The sequence below is a fragment of the Gadus macrocephalus genome, chromosome 9 (assembly GCF_031168955.1).
Source record: "Gadus macrocephalus chromosome 9, ASM3116895v1".
Taxonomy (NCBI): Eukaryota; Metazoa; Chordata; class Actinopteri; order Gadiformes; family Gadidae; genus Gadus; species Gadus macrocephalus.
Window position 1 is genome coordinate 22,481,118 of NC_082390.1, and position 14,522 is coordinate 22,495,639.

A 14,522-nucleotide genomic window follows, 5' to 3' on the forward strand; every position below is an offset into this window, starting at 1 on the left:
ACGTATATCTGAGAGGCAACCCAGTCGCCAAAAGCATTCGTTGACAGTGTACGTTTCGTGAACACTGGATTACGTCGCATTTCAACATAAAATAGCGTGTTATACACACACACACGCACGCACACACACACACACACACACACACACACACACACAGACACACAGACACACAGACACACACACACACACACACACACACACACACACACACACACACACACACACGCACACGGTGCATTTCGCTGCTAAAACAACAACAACAAAATATTCCCTCAAATATTATTACTAAAGAACCGTTTTCCAAAGAACGAAATGTGAACCAATGCATTCTGAATGGGAGTGTTTCTCCGATTAAATATCATTAATCTCCGTGTGTTGGGTGGTATTCTATTTTTTTCAACGGGGCTGCATCCAGTCACTTGACCGTCATGCTGCTATGGTGGTTGCTATCGACCGCCCCCTCTAATCCTTACATGGCTCTAAAAACCACGCGGCAAAGGAGCTGCCGTAAATTGTGTTGTTTTTGTCGTAAACTGGGGTCCGACGGTTAAAAAATAGACAGATATTCCGAGGTATCCTTAAAAGGCAGCTTGGATGTTTTTATTTTCTGCAGTTTAGACTTCTTCTATAACCTATTTTTGAAAGCAAAACACCAAGTTCATTGATTTAACGAGGCAGGGTTATTTGAAACAATTTATTCAATAAATATTTGTGAGAGGTCATTCCTTCTCCTGAGTTTGCTTCCTATTTATGTCTAGTGTACACTAGGGATGGGCAAAATGATTCTTTTCCGGGAACTAGTTCTTTCAGTTCAGTTCACTATAACGATTCGTTTATTTGATTCGGTCGTTTTGATTCGTTCGTGACGTCAGATTACATCTTAAAAAAAATAAAAAAACATCTTTTTTTTTTTTTTTTTTTTTTTTGATTGGTCATGGTTAAGACCGCAGTCCGCCGTTTGGAGATGGCTGCTATTTACTATATCGAACATCCCACCAATATTTATACCACTTGCTTACTCTCTATATTTCATTCATGGTTTTACATTTATAAATTTATTTTACTTTACATTTAATTCTTCATTGTTCAGGCATTACAGAACTTGCATGGTCATAAATAAAAAATACGAACTGCAGTTTAATTTCTTTGTTTGTTCTTAAATTGACGTAGAATGGAGCAAAGACTCCTGGGATTGGGAAATGCGTTTATCCAATAAACAGATGGAGGTCAAGTCTATTGTCGAATGGTATGACCCAAGATACGTCAGACAGAGAAAGCGCGCATATTCGACGGTACCGCCTTGTCATTGGTTTACCCAGGTGCCATTCCAACACCATTGCTACCTCTCATTGGCTGAATCTTTGAGCACGTTGTAGACTCAATCAATATAAGTCGCGGGGAGACGGAGCTCTGTTCGTTTGTATATTTTATTTTCGAGACCATATGTTTGGTTTATGTTAAAAAAAAAGAATCAAAGAACCAGTTCTTCTTGTTTTGGGGAACCAGTTCTTGTCGTTCACGTTCGGGATTCGTTCGTTGTAACGAATCAGTCGCGACCGACACATCCCTAGTGTACACCCCTACTGTCCAAAAGCATCCCCCCCCCCCCTCCCCATATGGATTTGGAGAGTTGTTGCCACGTCCCAGTGGTGGAAGTATCATATAATATGAAAGAGGGCATTCAATTATACTACAATGGTCACTTAGGAGGCCGAAGCCCTAAAGGAAGTGATGCAATAGGTGACTGAGGCGAGAACATTTAAGTAAACTGTACCTTGGGGTCTCTTATATATCAAAGGGGGTTTCAAAGGACGCATACGCTTCAACCTGTGGCTCCAGCCCTACAGGAAATGACTCAGCAAGTGCTCCATCTCGTTGCACCTGCACCCAGCGGCTCGCTTGCAAGATTTTGGCCTGAAGTTCTTCCCAGACCTATACCCTAACAGTCCAACATGCATATCTGAGAATCAGGCCTCTCTTCAATAATGACAAAATGTTATGAGAGAAATACAGATTCACTTTTTGTTATCTCATAAGCGGCGTGGTGCCGGCTCCTTTTGACCTTTTGACCCCAGACTTCAAAGACGTGGCCACAGGCCAGCTGTGTCTACACACATTAAGCCACAAATGTACACCTCCATCCCGCAAAAAATGGGGCCTAGAAACTAACCTCTGTCTTATGTACATTGACTGTACTGTTGGAGGTCACGCCCCTTTTCCGGCCTTTTCGAGATAGCTAGGGATGCTAAAATGTTTACACACATTTCCCGGGGCCCCGAGAACGACATATCCAAGATTTGTAGTTCTAGCCCATGATAGAGAAAAAAAGTTTTCCCAAATGGACTGTCATTTGGACAAAGCCCCTTCAGAAGTGTTGCCTGCGAGACCTAATGGTTCAGAATGTGGTGGAAAAACAGTTTTTGAGATAGGAAGGTCCTACCGCCCTGAAATTTGAATACCATATTCTAGGGCCTAACTGGGACCCCCGCACCGAAACTTGGCCCGGTCGGACCCCGAGTGCAGGAAGGGGGGGCCTGGACTTTCATAATCTTCGCTCGGTGAATGTAAAGGATGTTTGGTCGGATGTTATGACGAAGAATCATAATGTGAATGGGAATATTCTATTAATGTCTTGATATCATCTTTCGTCTCAACACTTCTGCTGCAGCCGCTTAAAGTCTCACTCCGAGAACCTTAAAATATGAATCAATCCATTAGAAGTATGAAAATATCTTCCCGGTCGTGCAACAGGGCAAACAAGGTGTCCTTTGACATCTACGTTTCGAGACGATTGCAACAGTGCCACACATGATCCTATTTGAATATGTTTCGGGGTAGTAATTAGCTGTCGATTTTGGAGGCCTTTATCAATAATGACCAGCTATAGATTTGCTTCCCGATGGAGATTTTTGACAAATTACATGTTAATTAGCATCTACACGTTAAGCTGAGTCCAATGAGATCAAGCTCGCCCTCTTGCTACACCGAGATCATGTCCTAGACCTAGGTGTACCATGTAAAATACATGTTACCATTAGCTAGAGTGTCATGCTTGGTGTCATTGGACTCAGCTCAACGTGTAGATGCTAAATAACATGTCATTTGTCAAAAAAATTTATCGGGAAGCAAATCAATAGCTGCTCATTATTGATTAAGGCCTCCAATTTCGACAGCTAGTAACTACCATTAAACATGTTCGAATATGCTCATGTGTGGCACCGTTGCAATCGCCTGGAAGTGTAGATGTTGAAGGACACCTTGTTCGTTCTCCTACGCCACCGGGAAGATATTTACATGCTTCTGATTGACTAATGAATTGATTCAGCTATTCCCCCAGAAGTCTGGGGTCAAAAGGTCAAAAGGAGACGGCACCAGCCCCGTTGAAAAAAATAGAATACCACCCAACACACGGAGATTAATGATATTTAAATGATTATGACAATGAAGTCTTTATTTGCATGGGTTTACATTTCGTTCTGTGTAGCATGGAAAAATCGGAGAAACACTCCCATTCAGAATGCATTGGTTTACATTTCGTTCTTTGGAAAACGGTTCTTTAGTAATAATATTTGAAGGAATATTTTGTTGTTGTTTTAGCAGCGAAATGCACCGTGTGCGTGCGCGCGTGTGTGTGTGTGTGTGTGTGTGTGTGTGTGTGTGTGTGTGTGTGTGTGTGTGTGTGTGTGTGTGTGTGTGTGTGTGTGTCTGTGCGTGCGTGCGTGTGCGTGTGTGTGTGTGTGTGTGTGTGTGTGTGTGTGTGTGTGTGTGTGTGTGTGTGTGTGTGTGTGTGTGTGTGTGTGCGTGCGTGTGTGTGTATAACACGCTATTTTATGTTGAAATGCGACGTAATCCAGTGTTCACGAAACGTACACTGTCAACGAATGCTTTTGGCGACTGGGTTGCCTCTCAGATATACGTGTTTCTAACAAGATGATATCATTAAAAGTTACATAAAGTAACAGTTTAATAACACAAACGCAGGAAGCACGTGAGCTGCTAGTTTAGCGAAAGCAGCCTAACAACCTGACGTTGAAACATGCGAGCGATCCGATCAAATCCTAATAACTATAAAACTAAAGATCAGACACAATCACTGACTGAAGATTATGCAAGTAAAAAGTATATTTCTCGCTAGAAATGTTATTAGAAACACGTTTAACGGTGAATCGGTCCTAAAATATTGCATTTCCCATTCAGATAATAAAGATTAATAAAGATCATACACATTCACTGACTGAAGATTATGTAAGGAAAATGTAAATTTCTCGCTAGAAATGTCATTAGAAACGCGTTTAATGGTGTATCTGTCCTGAAATATTGCATTTCCCATTCGGATAATAAAGATTAATATAAACTACGCCGTGTTCCGGAGCCGCGGGGGATTCTGGGAATTGGGGTTGTCAGTTGACAAATGGGGCTTTTGTTAACTTGTTTTGTTGTTAGGATTAAGTGGGGTTGATGGGTTCGGGATGTTATGTGGTTGTGTGTTGTTCTATTAACATTGTTCGTGTGTTCATTGTTGTCGACACCGTCACCGAGAGTGACGTGACCATCGTTTCGTGCAGCTGTTCCGTGTTGAAGTCTCGTTCAATAAAAACCAACTCTCGTTGTCGAGCGTTCAATAAAAAACAACTCTCATTGTCGAGCGTGCCCCCCCCCCCCTACAAACGTGTCTCCCCCCCCTCAACAAACGTGTCGTCGTCGTCGTCCCCCTTCAACTAACGTGTTACCCCCCCCCCCCCCCTACAATCGTGTCGTCGTCCCCCCCTCAACAAACGTGTCTCCCCCCCCCCTCCCCGGTCAACAACAGTCTACCTCCCCCCCCCCCCCCAAACAATCGTGTCCACAATTTGCCGCGAAAGCCGTGAAACCCAAACCCCGAAACCCGCCTCCACAGCGGCACGCGTGGATACTGTAGGTATAACACGCTGTTTTTACGTTGTAATAGTACGTCTCCAGTGTTCATGGAAACGTACACCGTCGACGTTTTTTCTTGGCGACTGGGTTGGCCATCGGCACACGCGCAGGTAGAAACACAAGCTAGCAACGCACAAACATACACGGAAACGCACACACATGCACACAAGCACGTGCACACACCGCACGTAAACTCAAAGGCAGCGACACATACACAGAAGCGCACACACGCGCACGCACACACGCACAGGTAAAGACGTTTAACGGCTCCGCCATCGGCACACACACACACACACACACACACACACACACACACACACACACACACACACACACACACACACACACACACACACAGGTAAAGACGTTTAACGGCTCCGCCATCGGCACTCGCCCAGGTAAGACGATATGTTTTTAAATATAACAGCTCCACCGTCGACAAACTCTCCCAGGTAACACGTTCTGTCTATAGACTGTCGAAATTGTGATAAAATAAGGGAAGAGACAATTTCTCACCTTGACAAGCAACGGCGGGTCGTTCATTTTGTCATATAAAAAACGTTAAACTCAAACATCGCACCGACCGTCATATCAGCACAGAAGTCACGTGATTCTTAAAGAGACAGTGTCCCTATAATACTGAACGAAAACAAGTCAATAACACAGTATGGTGAATTATGCCTATAGAGTCCACGACAAGACTACACTTTGTTTCTCAAATGTAACATTACTCCCCTCCTTGAGCCCCCCGAAATGTCTTGCGAGATTGATATCCCCCCTCCCCCCTGTGAACTGTTTAGTTGTTTTATTTTTCTTATGTTTTGTGTGTATGCTATGTGTGACTGTAGGCAACTGCTGCCTGTCTTGGCCAGGACACTGGAAGACATGTTTAATCACAATGATGATTATTATTTTTCAATCAACCAATAGTAGTTGCCTTGCATTTTAAAATATCAATGCACTTTTCAACCCTGAATAACAGTAAAAGCAATTCAATAATTGATTTGCATAAATAGTATACTACACTTTGAATTGAACAATTACCCCTGTTACCATAAACTGACAAATTTTATAATTTAATCAAATGCTCACACACTAGCTGCTTTCAGACACACGTGTAAGTCCTGATATTCTCCTGATGGGCCGTATGTGTGAACAACATTTCCTGACATTTGTACCCTGAAAATCTCCTGAATAATACTACCCCTGAGGTAGTATTTTCTCTGTAGGAAATGTGAATTACCTTATATGTGAATGAGGAGTAGAAGTCGGTATTTCTCACACCACTTCAGTGGGCGTGTTGATGACGGTTCTGCATGTCATTGAGTGGCCCCTTAAATGATCATCAGCCTGTTGCCTTTTGTTTGCTGAATGGTTAAAATACATTAAAATGTTGGCACTGCTTGTAAGAGTAATTTGTGGTGAAATAATGTTATACGTTATACAATTATAGGCAAAATTTTATTATATTATGCGCTCAGAAATTTGTTACATTATCGACTGGGGTTTCCACATTATTGCTATGGGTTTGATTACAACTAGAGGTTGACCGCGTGCAGTGCGCTCGCAAAACCTCGAGTAATATATAATATCACGGCCAAAAGCTGTGTGCGCCTCTGGATGATATTATGAATTAAAGGCTGCGTCAGGTTCTCGGACGTCTCTGGTACTTCCACAACAAGTAAAGACTCGTAGTGGTCAGGTCATCTCGGCCATGGCGGAGAAGGATTTGGGGGAAAGATACTTTGGCTTTGACTCTCTGAAGTCCAGATTGAACCACAAATTCAGATTGATGTGGAAGTGCCAGCTTTTGGCCGTGATATTAAATATTATATTATAGATGTCTATACATAATATTATATTGTTTAGATATAGAGCTCCAGGACTCCCGCCGGAGTTCCCGGAGTGTTCTAGAACATCTTATGGAACACGGCCAAAAGCTGTGTGTGCCTCCGGATGATATTATGAATAATCGACTGCGTCTCTGGTACTTGAATATGAGGAGCATATCAAGATTCCCACCAGAGACAAAAACACGCTTGACCACTGTTACACAGTTTTGAAGGACAGCTCTAGGACTCTAGGACCACGGTCTGCTTCATCACATCCCAATCTACAGGCAGAAACTAAAAGCTTCTAAACCAGTGGCAAAGACTTTAAAGAAATGGACAAGGGAATCACAGGCTTGTTGCAGGCTTGCTTTGACTGCACCAACTGGAGCGTTTTTCAAGCTGCAGCTACAGACCTATGACCTCACGGACACTGTAACATCTTACATCCGTTTTTGCGAGGACCTCTGTGTGCAGACCAAGACCTTCTGCACATACAACAACAGCAAATCTTGGTTCACTCCTAATCTTAGGAAGATGCGTCAAGCCATCGAGGAGGCCCACATAAGTGGGGACCGGGACCTATATAAACAGGCCAGGAACAAGTTGACAAAGGAGATCAAGGTAAACAAAATAATCTACAGTGAGAAACAAAAAAATATTCTCTCCGCCAATAACCCTGCATCAGTTTGGAAAGGCCTGCAACAAATTACTAACTACAAGAGACAATCCCCCCACCCTGCAGAAAATTCCAGTCTGGCAGACGACCTGAATGACTTTTACTGCAGGTTTGAAAAGCACCCATAATCACACCCCTCACGCACAAAAGGTTTTCCCTCATCACCCAATCCCCTCCCCCCACCGGCGCTAACTATCTGTGAGTAGGATGTGTGCCGGCTCTTTCAGAAGCAGAAGATCAAGAAGGCTCCAGGACCTGATGGTGTATCCCCCTTTTGTCTGCAAGTCTGTGCTGAACAGCTGGCACCCATCTTCACGCAGATCATTTACTGGTCCCTGGAGCTGTGTGAAGTGCCCTCCTGCTTTAAATGCTCCACCATCATCCCAGTCCCCAAAAAACCCTCCTTCACAGGACTAAATGACTACAGGCCTGTTGCCCTGGCGTCTGTGATCATGAAATCCTTTGAAAGACTGGTGTTGAGCCGCCTGAAGGACATTATAGGACCCCTGCTGGACCCCCTACAGTTTTTCTACAGGGCAAACAGGGCGGCAGATGAAGCTGTCAACATGGGACTGCAATACATACTGCACCACCTCGATTACTCAGGGACGTATGCCAGGATCCTGTTTATGGACCTCAGCTCGGCATTCAACACCATCAAGGCATGTCCTCCGAGGCTCACCCAGTTACCACCTGTCAGTGGATCATCAGCTTCCTTATTGACAACCATCAGCATGTCAGACTGGGGAGCATCTCATCCAAAACCCGGTCAATCAGCACTGGTGCCCCACAGGGGTGTGTCCTCTCCCCGCTGCTCTTCTCCATCATACCCAAATGACTGCACCTCTAAAGGCCTGATTCCACCGGACGCCATACGGCAGCGTTACGGCTGCGGCACGTCTTGGCCGTAAGTAAAAGCCATAGAGCATCCGGTCAATTTTCTAAATAAGACATAATACTCAGCTCATGTAGCCTATCACAACGTCATTTATGTACCAAATCATCCTTTTTATAAGGGCAATGGCCGGAAGGACAAAGCGTGGCATTTAATTGCAGTCGTTTTGGGAGTGGAAGTTGAGTACATTAGGTTTAGGATTATCGCGTGATCTCGTGATCTCGCATGAATACGGCTGGCTCGCAATGCACGTTGCGCTGCCGTAACACGCCCGGTGGAAATGCAAGCAGGGCAGAGTCGCAGCCGTTCCGTGCCGCAGCCGTAACGCCTCGTTTCCACATACGTATGTTTTTCGTATCCGTGCTTCCGTAAATTTACGGAAGGAGTCGCTAGTGTTTTACGTACGGGCATGAATTTATTTACGGACAAAAGATGTTAGGAGGAAACCGATGGATTGCTTACTCCGGGTACTAGGAAATGAGTCCTTAGCCCAAGTGAAGGAGTTCAAGTACCTCGGGGTCTTGTTCGCGAGTGAGGGTACTATGGAGCGTGAGATTGGCCGGAGAATCTGAGCTGCGGGGGCGGTATTGCGTTCGTTTTACCGCACCGTTGTAACGAAAAGAGAGCTGAGCCGCAAGGCAACGTCCAGCGGGGAGGAGACTTCGGGGAAGACCCAGGACTAGGTGGAGAGATTATATCTCAACACTGGCCTGGGAACGCCTCGGGATCCCCCCGTCAGAGTTTGTCAATGTGGCCCGGGAAAGGGAAGTCTGGTGCCCCCTGCTTGAGCTGCTCCCCCCGCGACCAGACCCCGGGTAAGCGGACGAAAATGAGATGTGGGAGCGTATGATAATGGCCGTTTTTAGGAGACCGGTACTTTGGAACATGAGGATCGACATATACAGAGATAAAAACAAAACCAACCAGGCTTGGAAAGAGATCGGTGAGGAGTTTGGCCTGCCAGGTACTTACAAGTTTTGTGAAAAACATAAAAACTTTCATACGGTATCTCCGTAAAACGACGGCGAAAGTAAAATTTTTTGAACGTATATTATGGACATACCGGACAGAAATCTTACGGAGGGGAGGAGTCTCGGAGGAAAAACTGACATTACGGAGAATCACATAGGAATGAATGGACTTTCGGTCGGAGACGGTTGGATCGCATACGAGAATGTACGTATGTGGAAACGAGGCGTAACGCTGCCATAAAGGCCCATTCACACCCTACGGTAAATACGGATACGGGCCGTTTCGTCCGGTCCCGGAGGTGATTCGTCCGTAAATGGGTCCGTCGCCTCTGAGCTTACGAATCCGGAGTGCTCCGGGAGAACCGGAGCAATACCACCGGAAATCGAGGCGGCAGGATAGAGTCAAAAGTCAGACCATTCGCGAAAACAGATAGAGTAGTATAATATATAATATACTTATATTATACTATAAACCTGACCTTTTTATTTAATTTCCCCCCTGCTTTGGCAATGAGTTGTAACTGGTCACAACATTTTGAGGAGATAATCTGCGGGTTGGTGAGGGGTGTCACATATGCCACCGCACACTTTTTGCACTTTTTTTTGCCGATTTCGGATGACGCAAAGCAAAATCATCTCTACAGATGTCATGATTGCGATTGTCGATGCCGTTAATTTGTGAAACGACAGTCACTGCCCTCTAGAGGATTTATTGCGTAACATCCATAACAACGCTGAAAACAGACGGAGGTATGAAGGGTAGTTCCGGGGGCAACGTTTGGGGCGACGGACTAATTTCGTCCGGATCCGGAGGTATGGATCGGCCTTAACGCGTCCGGTGGAATCCCCGGGTGAGAACCCGTCCGTAAAACTCCTAAAGTCTGCAGATGACACCACCGTCATTGGTTTGATCCAGGATGGTGAAGAGTCTGCTTACAGACAGGAGGTGGAACAGCTGGTCCAATGGTGCAGTCAGCACCACCTGGTGTTAAACCACAAGAAGACTGTGGAGATGACAGTGGACTTTCGGAGAAGTCCCCCCCCCTCACCATCCAGAACGACACAGTGTCCACTGTAGATTCCTTTAGGTTCCTGGGTGCAACCATTTAACAGGACCTAAAATGGTGGCCCCACATTTACTCTGTCCAGAAAAAGGCCCAGCAGAGTTTATACCTCCTTCGACAATTAAGGTAGTTTAATCTGCCTAAAGTGCTGCTGACCACCTTCTACTCAGCCATCATTCAGTCTGTCAGCTGCACCTCGATCACTGTATGGTTTGGGTCAGCCACCAAACGGGACAGGGCCCTACTGCAATGGACAATACGGGCTGCGGAGAAGATCCTTGCAGCTGACCTTCCCACCATCGAGGACCTGTACCAGTCCAGGTTCAGGAAAAGGGCAGCAAAAATCGCCCTAGAACCCTCACATCCTGGTCACAAAATGTTCAACCTCCTTCCCTCTGATAGGCGATACAGGGCACTGTTTGCCAAAACCAGCCGACACAAAGTCACCTTCTTTCCCCAAGCGTCAATTTGTTGAACGCTCAGAGATAGCCCCCACCCTTTCACTGAACAAGGGCTATCAAAACTGTTCCCCACTTACCTCATGTATATTTAATTTTTTTAATTCCAATGTTGTTGTTAGTATATTGCCATTGTATTGAACTGCCTTGCACTGTATTTATTAGGGGTCCGAGCAGCGAAGCTACCCATAAATCCAAATTTGTGGTACTGCACCAAAGGTGGAGCTATTGTAAAAAATCATGAATTATAATCTCTAGGATCAGATGCATTTATAAAAACCTTTACTTTCCCCACAATTTCATATTAAAGCTAAACGTCCACAGTCTCAACCCATTTTGCCGATATGACCATTTTGTCATTGTATAAAATACCATACGGCTATCATTAGGTGATTACCATTAACAGTGCAAATTTTCTGATCTGTACTATTTTAAGAAAGCCCTTAATTCTTTTGTGAAATGTGTGCTTGGAGTTTTCTTGATGTTGTGCGCTTATCAATCGACATTTTCTCCATGTGAATGAGGGTTCATGCAGTCACCAATGTCAGTGGCTCAACGGGATAATGCCGCATACTGGTGTTCCTTAGGTTGAGAGTTTGAATCCTGGTTAGAGCAATATGAACAAGCCAAACATGACATTCTGTCATTTGTGAACAGCACCTGAAATTCATCAGGAAATCAACATTCTGGCTCATTAGTTTCCAAGTATCGGACTGCCAAGAAACAGTATGGCATTAAGGGGAACTTCTTCGTTAACCATTATTCCTTCATAATTAACTCTGTCATATTTATATTTCTTCCAGAGCAGCCAAATATGATTTTCAGAGAGCTGTTAAGAAAGCCAAAGCTGATTAAAGGCATAAACTAGAGAGCAAATGTCAATGACAGCAGAGGGCTATGGGAAGGCCTGAAGCAGATTACCAACTACTCTAGCACTGTGCCAGTAGTCAGTGACGACTCTAGGCTGCCTGACAGCCTTAATGAATTTTATTGCCGCTTTGATAAAGATCGGGATTATGCCCTTATACAACCAACGGGCATCAAAACCCTAGCACCGCCTTTTGTCATACAGAAGGATGAGGTTAGGCGACTCCTAAAAAAGCAGAATTGTAGGAAAGCCGCAGGCCCTGACCTCGTATCCTCTGCTACCATCAAACATTGTGCTGATGAACTCACCCAAGTACTCACAGACATTTTTAACTGGTCTCTGAGGGAATGCAGAGTCCCCACATGTTTTAAGTCAGCTGTTATTATTCCTGTGCCCAAGAAGCCCAGCATCACTGGTTTAAATTATTATAGACCGGTAGCTCTTACATCTGTCATAATGAAAATCTTTGAAAAAATCATATGTGATCATCTGTCCAAAGCTGTCTGTCTAGACCCCTTTCAGTTTGCATATTGGACTAATAGGTCTGTTGAGGATGCCATGTCACTTGGTAACCACTCTATTCTACAACATCTTGAATCCCCAGGCAACTACGCAAAGGTACTTTTTATAGACTACAGCTCTGCTTCTAATACGATTGTACCCAGCAACTTTTCTATAAACTCGAAAACATGGGTGTCCAGAACTCCTTATGTCACTGGATTTTAGATTCTCTACAGCAAAGAATACAAGTTGTCAGAATCAATAACAAGTTGTCACAGGCAAAACACATTAGCACTGGTGCCCCCCAGGGGTGTGTATTATCACCTCTGTTATATTCTCTGTACACTAGTAATGACTGCATATCACACAGTGAATCAGTGAAAATGCTTAAATTTGCTGAGGATACAACCTTCATAGGGCTGTTTTCAGGGGATGATTACACTGCCTACAGAATGAGGTCCTTTCCCTAACTGAATGGTGTTCCAACCACAACCTAGAGCTAAATATTGCAAAAACTAAGGAGCTAGTGGTGGACTTCCGAAGACAGAGGAAGTAGACCCCGCCCCTGTCCATCAATGCGGCGGTGGTGGAATGGGTAGACAGCTTCAAATTTCTGGGCACAATAATCTCCTCCTCTCTGAAATGGGAAGATAACATAACTGCTATTATTAAAAAAGCCCACCAGAGGCTCTTTTCTTCCTCCGCCAACTAAAGAAGTTTGGGGTGGCCTGCAAGGGGATGCAGCAGTTCTACCAAGCCACCATTAAGAGCGTCCTTACGTTCTCAATCACAGTCTGGTATGGCAACTCTACTGTCCAGCAGAGGATGCAACAGACAGGATTGTCCATACAGCCTCCAAGATAGTTGGCTGCAGTCTCCCTCCCATCTCAGACATCTACGAGGCCCGTATCCACAGTAGAGGCCTGAAAACTCTTCAGGATAAATTACACCCTGCCAACTCCCTCTTCAATCCACTCCCATCAGGTAGAAGGTTGAGGGCCATCAAAACTAAAACCTCCCGCTTCCTCAACGGCACATACTGCAGAACCATGAAATCTCTTAACAACTCTACATCCCTACACCTGTATATCAGGAATGCAGACTCCCCCAGTGGCCCGGAATAGTATAATACGCACTAATTTCTACTCTGTTTTTATATACTCTGAGTTTTCTTAACTATGTACTCATTTATTGGACCTTATGCAGATTTGCACATGACTTGCTCCATGCCAATTTGCATATCACTTGCACCTATAAGCACCTGTCACTTTAATCAAACATACAGCACTTAACCTGGCCTGTCAACCAGATGGAAGTGGGCTATATGTCTTATGTGTAGGGATGTCCCTTTTTCTTTTATCTGCCTATAAGTCGTGTCTAAGTGGGATCCTTGGAAGGATACTGCATGGATGAAATTATGTTCTATGTTTTATGTGTCTTTTGTGTGGGTCTTTGTTATGTACTGTCAAGCTTAACATGACATTTGGCCATTGCTTTGCAGCTCACCTGAAAGCCGAGGCACAGTATTGCATTAAAGGTTGGGTATTGAATTCGCTTTTTTGGCAATTTTTGCAAAATTACTTGAAATCCTTATCATAACCCACTTACAGCAACTGAGTTAGAAGTACTGAAATGAAAATTAAACAAGTCAATCATCTGTGGAACGGGCAGGGCTCGAAAAACTCCAGCCAATGATTTCCAGAGCCACCGAGTTGCATTGGACAGTAAGTACGTCAATCAAACGGTCGCACTGCACTCCCCCGCTCCCCGCGCGACCCCTTCGTGCTGGGACTCAAACCTCGTGACCCAGAGCAAGCTTCTGTTTGTTGTTATCCTGCGGTAGCTACTGGAGCTAGCTAACTAGCTAATGGCTCGCTCTCGCGCATCTGTGTTCACTTGTGCATGATTGCGCGTCCATGTACTTGGAATGGGTGGAGTCAGAGTCAGCGTTGAGGGTAGGACCATTTGAGTTGTTTATTTTCTAAATCTGCTGGCGTTTTGCAAATCCCATACCCAACCTTTAAGTAGAACATCTTCATCAACATTTTTCCTTCATAATTATATGTCATCTTTATATACCTTCCATTAGTGTGTTCTTGACTTTTAATTTTGCTCGGACCGCGTTAATCACCGCTTGCAGTTATATTATTTATATTGAAATCCTAAATCTCTGACCGTATATTGACTGCACTGATATCGCACCATTTCTTCCCCTTATATTATTATATTAAATTGTATTGTTATGCTGTATACTTAACAGTGTATTAATATTTTGTACTGTTTTCTATTTTCTGTTTTATTTTTAATATATTAACAATAGCTTAAGTGTTGAGTGTTGTA

General features: G+C 44.3%; 1 long non-coding RNA gene across 1 annotated transcript in view; it reads left to right on the forward strand.

Moving 5' to 3' along the window:
- The first annotated feature begins 13,636 nt into the window (after nt 1-13,636).
- LOC132464889 (uncharacterized) overlaps nt 13,637-14,522 on the forward strand; it is a 147,943-nt gene continuing 147,057 nt past the window's right edge. The window contains exon 1 of the long non-coding RNA XR_009527381.1: nt 13,637-14,080. This is a non-coding gene — a long non-coding RNA (uncharacterized LOC132464889). The remainder of the gene's footprint in view (nt 14,081-14,522) is intronic.